This window comes from Coenobita brevimanus, chromosome 114, assembly GCF_032717465.1.
Source record: "Coenobita brevimanus isolate Jiangsu-jjx chromosome 114, ASM3271746v2, whole genome shotgun sequence".
In the NCBI taxonomy this organism is placed as follows: Eukaryota; Metazoa; Arthropoda; class Malacostraca; order Decapoda; family Coenobitidae; genus Coenobita; species Coenobita brevimanus.
The window spans coordinates 8619650-8631554 of NC_137067.1; positions in this window are offsets into that span (position 1 = coordinate 8619650).

The following is an 11905-nucleotide window of genomic DNA, read 5'->3' on the forward strand; positions in this document are numbered from 1 at the left end:
TGCATTCTAATCTGAATTCCTCCTTTTCTTCTCCTTCCCTTCTAAGCTTAACAATATCATATCTACCAACACCAGATTTTTCCTTCTTCTGATTTTTAAGTTTAAATCTTATTTTTGCAATGCTGAGTTGATGGTCACTACCAATATCCGCTCCCCGTTTAACATGAACATCTAGCAGAGAACTTCTATGCCTCCTACTGATAGCGATGTGATCAATCTGATTTTTATATTTTCCACACGGCGACACCCAAGTTGTCTTGTGTATATTGCAATGCTGAAAGAGTGTGCCCCCGATGACTAAGTCATTTGCTAGACAGAAGCTTCCAAACCTCACTCCGTTTTCACTCATCCTACTACCAACTCCCATCTTACCCATACATGCCTCAAATCCCTCATTTGAACAGCCCATTACTGCATTAAAGTCTCCAACACAGATCAAAACATCATGTCTAGGTACCCTTCCTACTCCTTCTTGCAACTTTTCATAAAATGTGTCTTTCCTTTCATCGAGTGCATCAGTAGTAGGTGCATAACACACAAACAGACTGATGTTGCCATGATTTGATTTAAACCGTGCGTATAACAATCGCTCATCTCTAGGATCCCACTCACATAAAGCCTTATTTTCCTTACAACCCAGCAACAATCCTACTCCCTGATAATGCATTCCATCCTGTCGGCCAGATATCAATAAACGTATACCATCCTCCAAATCCAACTTTTCGACTCCAGTTAATCTAGTTTCTGTCAGAGCACAAATATCAAGTCCGTAATTTTGAATAACCTTCACTAACTCATCGATTTTACCGTCATGATTTAGCGTTCTCACATTCCAGTTACCAATTTTAATTGTATTTTTTGCATTAACAAAGGAATTAGATTGTAATTGAGGCAACCGTGAGATTCTTAGCACCCCCTGCCCATTTAAGGGCTGCACGGGACTGGGGGCCATTATTGTTCTTTCAGAGTCCATCAAGGTTTCTTTGGCTAACTTCCTGAACACCTCGCCATTGTGTTGCAGTCGCAGTAGGCAGCTAACTTGCCTGATTGCCCACACCCGAAAGACCCAGCTATGCTGTAGCCAGTCACGTGCCGGCATGCTTCCCAGCCATTTCACTCTCAAGGAGTTCCTCTGCCTGAGAAAGCAACCACCCCCCTGCTCCCGAGGGCTTTTGATCTGTGTAGGTAGAGGGCGATCACTTCCTCACTAGCCATATACAGTGTATATACAGTGTATAGGCTACACTCACCATTATATATATATATATATATATATATATATATATATATATATATATATATATATATATACAGTGTATAGGCTACACTCACCATTATATATATATATATATATATATATATATATATATATATATATATATCATCATCATCATCAGCCGTTTGAGTATCCACTGCAGGACCGGCCTATCCCAACCGAAGTGGGGACGATACAGCCAATGTATCTCTACCAAGTGGCTTAGGCTGTCTGGTAGAGATTGTATGTAGGGTGAGAAGTGCTTGTAAGTGTAATCGTAGTGTTGGAGTGGCTTTGGATGTGTGTAGTCTGTGATCCAAGTGTAATCGGCCCGTGCAAGCCTACTGGGTGCAAGCATACTTTTACAGTAAGCGACACTGGTTCACCCACAGCACCCCTTGTGTCCGCCAAGCAGTATGTGGCCAGGAGAACGCTCCCAAAGTTTTTTACGCTGGCGGAGCTCGAACCCTCGCTCTCCAGTGTACGAAAACGCACACTTTGCCACTGTACCACGGAGGCTCCATATATACCGTAGCCTGTATATATATATATATATATATATATATACAGAGAGAGAGAGAGAGAGAGAGAGAGAGAGTGAGAGAGAGAGAGCCCATTCCATCTCTCCACCTCCTAGATCTTTCCTCCTCCTCCTCCCTTTCACTCTCTGCAATCAACACCAAGTCATTGGCATACAACATCTCCCATTTGAGTCCATTTCTGAAGTCACGTGAGAGAGCTTTAGACACCGTGACAGACAATAAGAAGCTCAAGACTGACCCCTGATGCCAGCCAGGATTCACAGAAAACTCGTCACACAAATCTCCTTTCACTCTCACCTGAATGCAAACACCCACATACCTAACCATAACCACTCGAACCAGCCACTCCTAGATTCCAAAGTTTCACATTGCTCACCATACCACCTCCGCAGGGACTCTGCCAAAATCTTTCTTAAAATCAACAAGAACAAAGTACAACTCCGTTTTCATTCCTATATATTTTCCTGAAGCTGTCAGACAATGAATATGGCATCAGTGGTCCTTTATCAGTGATCACCCTTACTGTAATCATACCTTCTAGTACACTCCATTATCTTCGTTATCTGGTCCAAACGTTTTATGCATCTTTAACTTCTTTCCAGGGCATTACCCTTCCCCTTGTCACCCTCCATCTGACGAAGTCAGAGGAGGGTATTATTATCAGTGGAATGACCAACAATATGTGGCATAGAGATTTTCGTTTCTGGGCTAGAACATAGAAAATATTCACTGTAGAGTCATGACATTTCATACGGTCATGTGCCTTATAGTGAACTACTGCCTTTTGATAAGTAGAATGGTGTGCCTTACGTAGTTTTTTTGAAGATAATGAAAAAGTAAAAAAAAAAAAAAAAAAACTGATTTCAATGCGACCTGCACAAGGATTCTTAAGGGTAGGCTAATCATAAAACATAGGCAACGCTACACTGTTGCAACCCTTCATCTGACCAAGCACATATCCCCCACTTCCCTACACACCTAACCAAACGCAAACCCTCACCCCCCCCGCGTATAACACAGAGACATTAAAACTTAAACATTTCAGTAGTTTATCCATGGTAATATATAATGAAGTTATAAGCAGATCTGATGAAATTGACTCGTGCTTTTTTCATTTAGGAAGCCATTTTTTTATAATTACATAAAAGGTACAGTCATGAAACTTCATACATAATTAGATATTCATATAATCATTTATCATGTACAATTTGTGTCTAGTAGGTGTAATAGTTGCAAAGTTTTAATAAAAAATGCATAGAGCCCTTCAGATTCCTTTTCATTATTAACAAAAAGTACTTAAAACACACCATTCTGCCTATCAAAAGTCATCAGTTCACTATAAGACATAACTGTATGAAATTTCATGACTCTACTGTATAGTGAATACTATCTTAGTTCTGGCCCGGAAACGAAATCTCTATGGTACCTATTGTGGTTGATCCAAGTAAGAACAGTAGGTACCCTCCTCTGACTTCGTCAGGTGGAGGGTAAAAATGGCTGTTTATTACCGTGGATAAACTACTTAAATTTGTATTGTTTTAATGTTTGTGTTTACTGGGGTTGGAGGGGGGGGGGGTGAGGGCCGTTATGCGCTTAGTTACGTGTGCAAGGAGGTGGGGGTATGTGATTGGTCAGATGGAGGGGTGCAACAACGTAGCGTTGCCTATGTTACACATTTACAGTTACCCTTTTCGGCCAGTCATCTGTGACCGAACACTCACACACAATCGTATTTATCAAATCAGTAACAATAACCACTCCTGTATCTCCTGAGGCTTTCAGCATTTCAGCGGTCAACCCAGACACACCTGCCATCTTCCCCTGCATACTTCCTGGTGCCCTGCTCAAAGGTCAAAGGCCAAACACTAGATCCGCTGACTCCAAACTTTCCCTGTTCCAGTCAAACTCCTCAATCAGCAGCCGGTAATAATGCTGTCTCCAGGCGTCTTTAATATCCTCTTTGTCCACCATTACCTTTCCTTCATCATTCTTCACACTCTGCCCACCTCTGATATCCCTGTTTTCCCTCTTCATCTAATTTGCCATGTTAAACACTATGTTGTTCCTTTCAGCGGAATTTAGGTTACACACACACACACACACACACACACACACATATATATATATATATATATATATATATATATATATATATATATATATATATATACATATATATATATATATATATATATATATATATATATATATATATATATATATATATATATATATATGGAGCCTCTGTGGTACAGTGGTAAAGTGTGCGTTTTTGTACACTAAAGAACGAGGGTTCGCGCCCCGCCAGGGTAAAAAAAAACTTTGGGAGCGTTCTTCTGGCCACGTGCTGCATTGGTGGACACAAGGGGTGCTGTGGTTGACCAGTGTCACATACTATAAAGTATGCTTGCACCCAGTCGGCTTGCTCGGGCCGATTACACTTGGTTCACAGACTACACACACATCCAAAGCCATTCAAACACAACAATTACACTTACAAGCACTTCTCACTCTACATACAATCTCTACTAAACAGCCTAAGCCACTTGGTAGAGATACATTGGCTGTATCGTCCCCACTTCGTTAGGGATAGGCCGGCCCTTCAGTGGACACTCAAACTGCTGATGAGATGAGTATATATATATATATATATATATAGAGAGAGAGAGAGAGAGAGATAGGCTGCTTCCCCTCCCAATTTACTCATCCACGCACACACGTTCATTCGCATCTTAGCCCCAAGGGAAGAAGGGACAGATCCTCACCGCACCACACCGACGAGGGTGAACTGTGCAGTGCAGTCAGCGACATCCACAGCAGGGCCCGACAGTAGAGCTGGTTTACCCCTGCCATATCATAATGGATCCATCCCCATACCGGCACCTGACATGATCATCTGATCAGACCAAATGCAGGAGAATATCCCCTCAGGGCTGTGTTATCATTTATTCATTCATAATTTCTCTCCAGTTATTCCTATCATGCCCAACAACTCTTCCTTGCTCAACAGACAGCCCTCTTGCATCCAACGCTCACTTCACACTGTCCAGCCATCCTTTTCGTTGTCTTCTTGTCTCCCTTAAACCTCTCTCATCCGATACAGTTATTTTTTCACCAGTTGCCTATCATCCATTCTCTCCATATGCCCAAAGCATCGCAACACCCTCTGCTCAACTCGATCAGCCATCTCCCAAACAACTCCAGTTCTCCTTTGCACTTCATCATTTCTTACTCTATCCATACGCTTCACTCTACACTTACTCCTGAGCATAGGTGGGCAGTACCGAGGTACAAAAGTACCAAGTTACATTACTGAGTTACAATTCGAGTACCGGTAACAGTAGTGACACAGTTTTTTTCATGTACCGAAATTGGTACCGATGGTACATTTTTATGCATATTTTGTCGGTACTCGGTACCGGTACATTTTATTTATCTATATTCACGCATCGTGTGATATAAAAAAAAAAAAAAGGTGAGGAGAAGGCCTACATGGGAGTGCTGCTGCCAACCCTGGCCATGTGCCTCATGAAATTAAAAGAGGTGAAGGAAAGCACCTATCTGATGGTGCTCTCTAGTGAACGCAGTGATTGAGGATGTGGAAGGCACGTTCGGCCATTATTTCGAAGACACTGCCTGCCTGCCTGCTGCTGCCTTTCATCCCCAATTCAAGCTTTCGTGGTTGGCGTGGTTACCTGAGTCTACCTCCTACGACATAGAGAAAATGAGGAGGAGGGTGGAGAAGAAGATGGTGTCACTACTGGAGAGCAAGCTAGAGGACGCGGAGAGCAGCACCACTGATGATGATGACGAGCAAGATGTCAAGGAAGAGTTTTTCGAATCCTTCTATGTAAAACAGAGGAAGGAAAGGGAAACTGGGATAATGCTAGTAAAGGAATTTTTGGAGAAACCTCAGAAACATAAAATTAACAAGGACTGCTTTCCTTGCAAGGTTTTCAGAGACTTATTTGTAACTTATAACACGTCAATACCATCCAGTACTGCTGTGGAACGTCTGTTTCATTGGGGAAGGACGTGCTCAAACCAAAACGGGCGGGACTCAGTGACTATCATTTTGACGTGCTCATTTTCCTCAAGGGCAACATTGGAAAAGAAAACTGAAGTGCACTGAGTAATTATTAATGAGATAATTGTGCATGTAGTGACACGATGTAGTCCTAAAATTGTGTTTATTTTGATAAACACTAAACTAAGTGTATAAGAATGTGAATTACAGTGGCCGGTTAAAGTTTAGCTATCTATGTATTGAAAGTAAAGGACTGAACGGACGCAAACCTTTATGCTTTAGTCACTCCATAGTTCATGTGACTGTGACAATAATTGTCTGACAACATCTTTCATCTCTCCTCAGGTGCGGCTCTGCTGACAAAACTGGTCTCTGGATCCTCAGTGTGGTAAAAAAAAAAAAAAAAAAAAATACTGAGCAAGTTTACTTTATGCATATTCATGTACCGAGTACCGAGTCTGTACTCGGTACTTTTTTTTTTTTTTTAAAACCGGTACCGGTAGTGACACCACAATTTTAGGCAAGTACCGGTACTGTTACCGGCGGTATTTTTTGTGTACCAGGTGCCCACCTCTACTCCTGAGACACCTCATTTCCATTACATTCAAACTTTTCCTCTGCTACACCCATACTCCATGTTTCAGTTGGTACCACAACACCCTCATACAGCCTTCTCTTTACATCCATTCTAAGCGAACGACTTCTAAACACTTTTTTCATTCCTCCCAGCACCTTTCCCACTTCATTCATTCTAAACTTCACTTCTGCATCAATTCTTCTATGCACAGCAGTATGTGACCCTGAATACTTAAAACACTACCTCTTCAAGCAACTCACCATTCAAAACTGTATTCATCCTCCTCTCATCTACCAGCCGCGCGCACTTCATCACATTACTCTTATTCCCATTTACTTTCAATTTCCTCCTTTCACACACCCTTCCAAACTCCTCTACCAACTGTCTCAATCTCTCCTCTGAATCAGCCACCAGTGCAGTATCTGCAAACAGCAGCTGCTTCAGATTTCACTCCCTACCATCAGCATTCACCACTCAAACCTCCACGCAACACTCTTGCATTCACCTCCTTACAACACCATCCATGTAAATATAAAACAACCAAGGCGACACCACACATCCCTGCCGCAGCCCCACTCTTACGGGAAACTAATCACTCACAGTATTTCCCATTCTTACACACGCTTTACTATTTACATAAAAACCTTTGACTCCTCTTAGCAACCTACCATCAAGTCCATACAGTCTTAAAATAGTCCATAAAGCCTCCCTATCATTTGTATCATATGCTTTCTCTAAATCCATGAACGTCAAAAACACATCCTTACCTTTCGCTAAATACTCTTCACGCACCTGTCTCACAGCAAACACCTGATCCATGCGTCCCCTCTCTCTCCTAAAGCCACACTGCTCATCACCAATCACCCCCTCAGTACTCTACCTCTCTTAATTAACACTCTGCCATACACCTTACTTTCAGCACTCAACAGACTTATACCCCTACAGCTAGTACTTTCATACTTATCAAACTTACCTTTATACAACGGAACCACACAAGCACTTGCCCAATCAATTGGCATCATACCTCTCACAAAACACACATTCAACAATCTTGCAAACCACTCAACAATAGTCAGTCCACCACCTTTCAGGCATTCCACAGCACACCCATCCATACCTGCAGCATTCCCTGTTTTCATCTCCTTTACTGCCGCTTGCACTTCATCGTGATCAAAGAATCACTCGACTCTCCCAACACATTTATTCCTTGCACTCTTCCATCTTCCACAATCTCAGCCTCCCTTTCCTCCTCTACATTTAACAATCTTTCAAAGTACTCCACCCATCTCTTCCTTACTGCATCCATCTCAGTTAACATCCTTCCATTCTCTGCTTTTACTCACTCTTCCTTCCCAGACTCTCTCTTTTGCACGATTTTCGCCTCCATCCAAAACATTTTCTTATTTTGTTGGAAATTCTCAGTCAACCGCCTACCCCACCTCTCATCTGCTGCCACTTTAGCATCACACACAGCCTTTCTCGCCTTATTCCTCGTTTCCTTATAGCTCTGGTGTGGATGTGGATGTGATAGGAAGCGTTATGAGGAACACACTGAGGTGGTTTGGCCATGTGGAGAGGATCGAGGGTGAAAGACTGACGAAGAGAGTGTATGTGAGTAAGGTGGAGGGGGGAAGAGGAAGGGGGAGGCCGAGGATGAGATGGAGGGATGGGGTGGAGAGGTATATGAGAGAGGGGGGTGTAAGTTGGGAGCAGGGCAGTGAAATGGCAGGGGACAGGGCGACTTGGAGGCGATTTGTTTGTGGCCACCCCAAACGGGATTGAGGCGTCTGGCAATAGCTAGATAGATAGATGACACCTCATCCTTCCTCTGCAGCCACACTTCATAAGCACGTCTCTTCTCAGCTACAGCCATACTTACTTCCTCGCAGCACCATTCTCTTCCTTTTCTTACACCACCACCCACTCGTCTCACACCACTCACCTCTTCAGCATGCCCCACCACAACACTCTTAAGCACCTGCCATTCCTTCACCACACTGCCATTTTCCTGATTTTTCACTGCGTTCCACTCATCTTTCCATTTCTCCTCATACTCAGTCATCATCTCTTTTATCCAACTCACTTTCAAAATCTCCCTGCCACATCTAGCTCTCCTAGTTCTCACCCAGCTCTTACCTACTGTCAACTTTCCCTCCACCAGACATACCTCCACCCCCCCCTCTCAAAACTCTCACATCCAACAATCTTCCTCTTACATTCCTGGACACAACCACATAGTCCATCAATGCTCTGTCAACAACACTTTCACCCTCCTGTCTCACCCATCTATACTTATTTCTTTCTTCTCAAACAAGGTATTTCTGATCCCTATCTCTCGTTCCTAATTTTCATTTCTTCCAAGCACACCATGCATACCAACTACACCTTCAACTGCTGCATTTCCCCTTCTAGCATTCAGATCTCCCATCATTACCACATTCACATTCGCCCCAAAACTCTGCAGACACTCACCAACATCATTCCAGAAAGACTCACACTCTTATGCATCCCTTTCTCTGCCAGGCCCATATGTACTCACAAATACCCACAACTAATGTTCAAATTTCGCTTTCACCCACATCAGTCTCGGTGACACCTCCTTCCATTCAGTCATACACTGCTGCACTTCCGGGCTCACTAACAAGACACCTGACATCCTTCCATTCACACTTCCAAACTTAGACTGACCTTTCTCTTTCTTCTTTGTTTCAATTTAAGCTAACATATCCAACTTTCTTCTCACGAACTTTCTCCCAATCTCTTCCCTTATATATATATATATATATATATATATATATATATATATATATATATATATATATATATATATATATATATATATATATATATATATATATATATATATATACCATAAGTTTGCAATTATTACATACTTTCGTTTGCTTTGTGAATACTGGACGCAGGCTCTGCCTGCCTCTTTTTTCAAATCTCTGCTCCCAGCCTGGTATCTTCGTACATTCATGGTGGCTCTGTAGTCAGGTTTTACCGGTCGATTCTGCCAACATTTATCCAGACGGCACTGAAAAGCAAGGACGGACGGTGCTCAAGCAACTCCCTCAGTTATTGGACTCACATATCCCCAAACTTTTGTGTGATTATGTATTTCCTTAAATGCTGCCTGCTTCTGTCATTTTGCTATTTCAAGGAATGTCTTCATGTTACTGTAATGTCATTCAGTCTCAGAATATTCTTAAACCTGTTGTCATATGTAGGCAACCATGTGAAATATAGATTTCTGTCATCTCCTCCTCTGTGACATATATTTGCGAAGCTGCAGGTGTAACATTAAATCGTGAGGACCGTGAAAACCTGAGGGCACCAGGCACACCCCAAAAATTCTCTTCTCGGCTAATTTTCACCATTCATAAGCGTATTCATCGCCATAAAACATACATCATCGTCTTTGTTGATGTTTTTTCCAGCTGATAAGCATGAAAAAAAGGGGAAAAAATCAAATACTAGTACCTTAAGGCGAGGAAAATATATACTCACGCACAGTTAAATGAATTCCCAACGTCACAGCTTATCAGCTGGAAAAAACATCGACAAAGACGATGATGTAGGTTTTATGGCGATGAATACACTTATGACTGGTGAAAATTAGCCGAGAAGAGAATTTTTGCGGTGTGCCTGGTGCCCTTGTCCTCAGGTTTTCACGGTCCTCACAATTTAATGATACACCGGCTGGTTAGCAACAGGGTTTGATTCCCGGAATCGTTGTGCATGCAGCTGGCGTCACTTGACTCAGGTGCTCATACGCCTTTTATGGGTTGGCATGTAAAATTAATGCCTAGAACAGGGTAATTGGTAACCTGGATAATGCAGTCACCTTGTTTCCCAGGATACTGGGTGAAAAACCCGCTACAGTGCCAAAATCTATGGTTAGGAGTTGAGCATTGGCCTATCCTCTTCCCGCTTTTCTGAACCTTCTCCATTGCATACCTAACTGTTTTCCACAGCACATGGATGCCAAATTACATTACAGTATTTCAGACGACCATACGAATGCTTCGTCTAGTAGTAACAAGAAGAGACTATCTTCACAAACCAGCGGGGAACCTATTGCAGCCAGTTTTTATAAGTTTCTCTCTTTGAAACTAATAGAATATGTGAAATTGTTTAATAACGACTCTGTATTTCATAAGAAAACTGCTAAAGTGCCCACATATGGCCAAAATAAAAAAAATTATAGTCAGCTGATGCAACAGCTGAGCAACATTGCACTTCATAAGAAAATTGCTCAGAGCTCTACAAGAGCAGGTATTTGAACTTTCCTTGAAGGAGAGAGAAAAAAAGGCAGGTAAAACACATATCTTCCCCTAGATATACGATCCATTTAACAGTTTTTACTTTTTCGTTCATATACTTCTCAAATGATAACTTGCAGTTTATATAGGCCTTTAATTTACTGTGAAGATCTCTTTGTGTTCTTATCCTCTAATAACCTAAATGTCTTCTTCCCTCATTGTTAGAGTCCTCCATAAAATACAAAGTGTCATCATGCTCGGATTTGTTTCCTATCTGCAGATTTTTTCTTTCTGTAAAACTTGTAAAATTATCCCATATTATTTCACTAATTAAGAAAAACAAATTCCTCAATGAAAGTGGATACACATATATATCAGAATGTCAGCATATTTATGAGCACACTAACTTAATTCATCACCTAACATATAACTTAAAATTCACCGATATTAACAACCCAATTTAGATCTTAGCCTAGCATATATACCTGTTCAAGGTTCGGTAGGTTTGGTTATGTTAGGTTAATGTAGATTAAGTTAGGCTAGTTTAAATAAGGTGGTGAAGTATTGTAAGTTTTTTCTTTTAGGCAGAACTCAACCGGGAAATTTGCCTGCAGAAATGTCAGCATATTTCGGTAAATCAATTGCATGCAATTCTATGCTTTCTGTAACGAGAATATCGGCGCAGGATTTGTTTTAAGTCTTTCGTTTTTCATTTAATTCTTATATTCCTGAAACTATACCTGGCTAAGCACATAGAGGTATACCAGTAACTGTCTAATGAGCTCTATCAATATTGATGTATCTGATTGTGTGTCTGTATCTGTCTGTCTGTGAGTACTTGTTTGCCTGTCAATATTTCCATCTGTCTTTTTACAGGGATATCCCCTTGAATATACCCTGGATTCATTATGGTAACTTTCATTTAATTCATATGTAAGTTAATCTTTACCAGATTAAAAAACATGGATTTAATTTGTTCGTGCTATAGAGTATATTATTAATGAACTCTTCTCAGAACTTTTGCCAGATGATTTTAAGTTTGGCTTTATTACTAAATCAGCATTTCTCTCTCTTCCAGGTTTGGCAACATTCCACGGGCAGTAATTACAGCGTCAACAAATGTTGCAGAAGCATTCATACCCACATACTTACAGTCTCACCCAGACTAATATAGGCCCATATCCACACTTACATATAGTCACACCCACACATACAGACACATCTCACCTACAAATA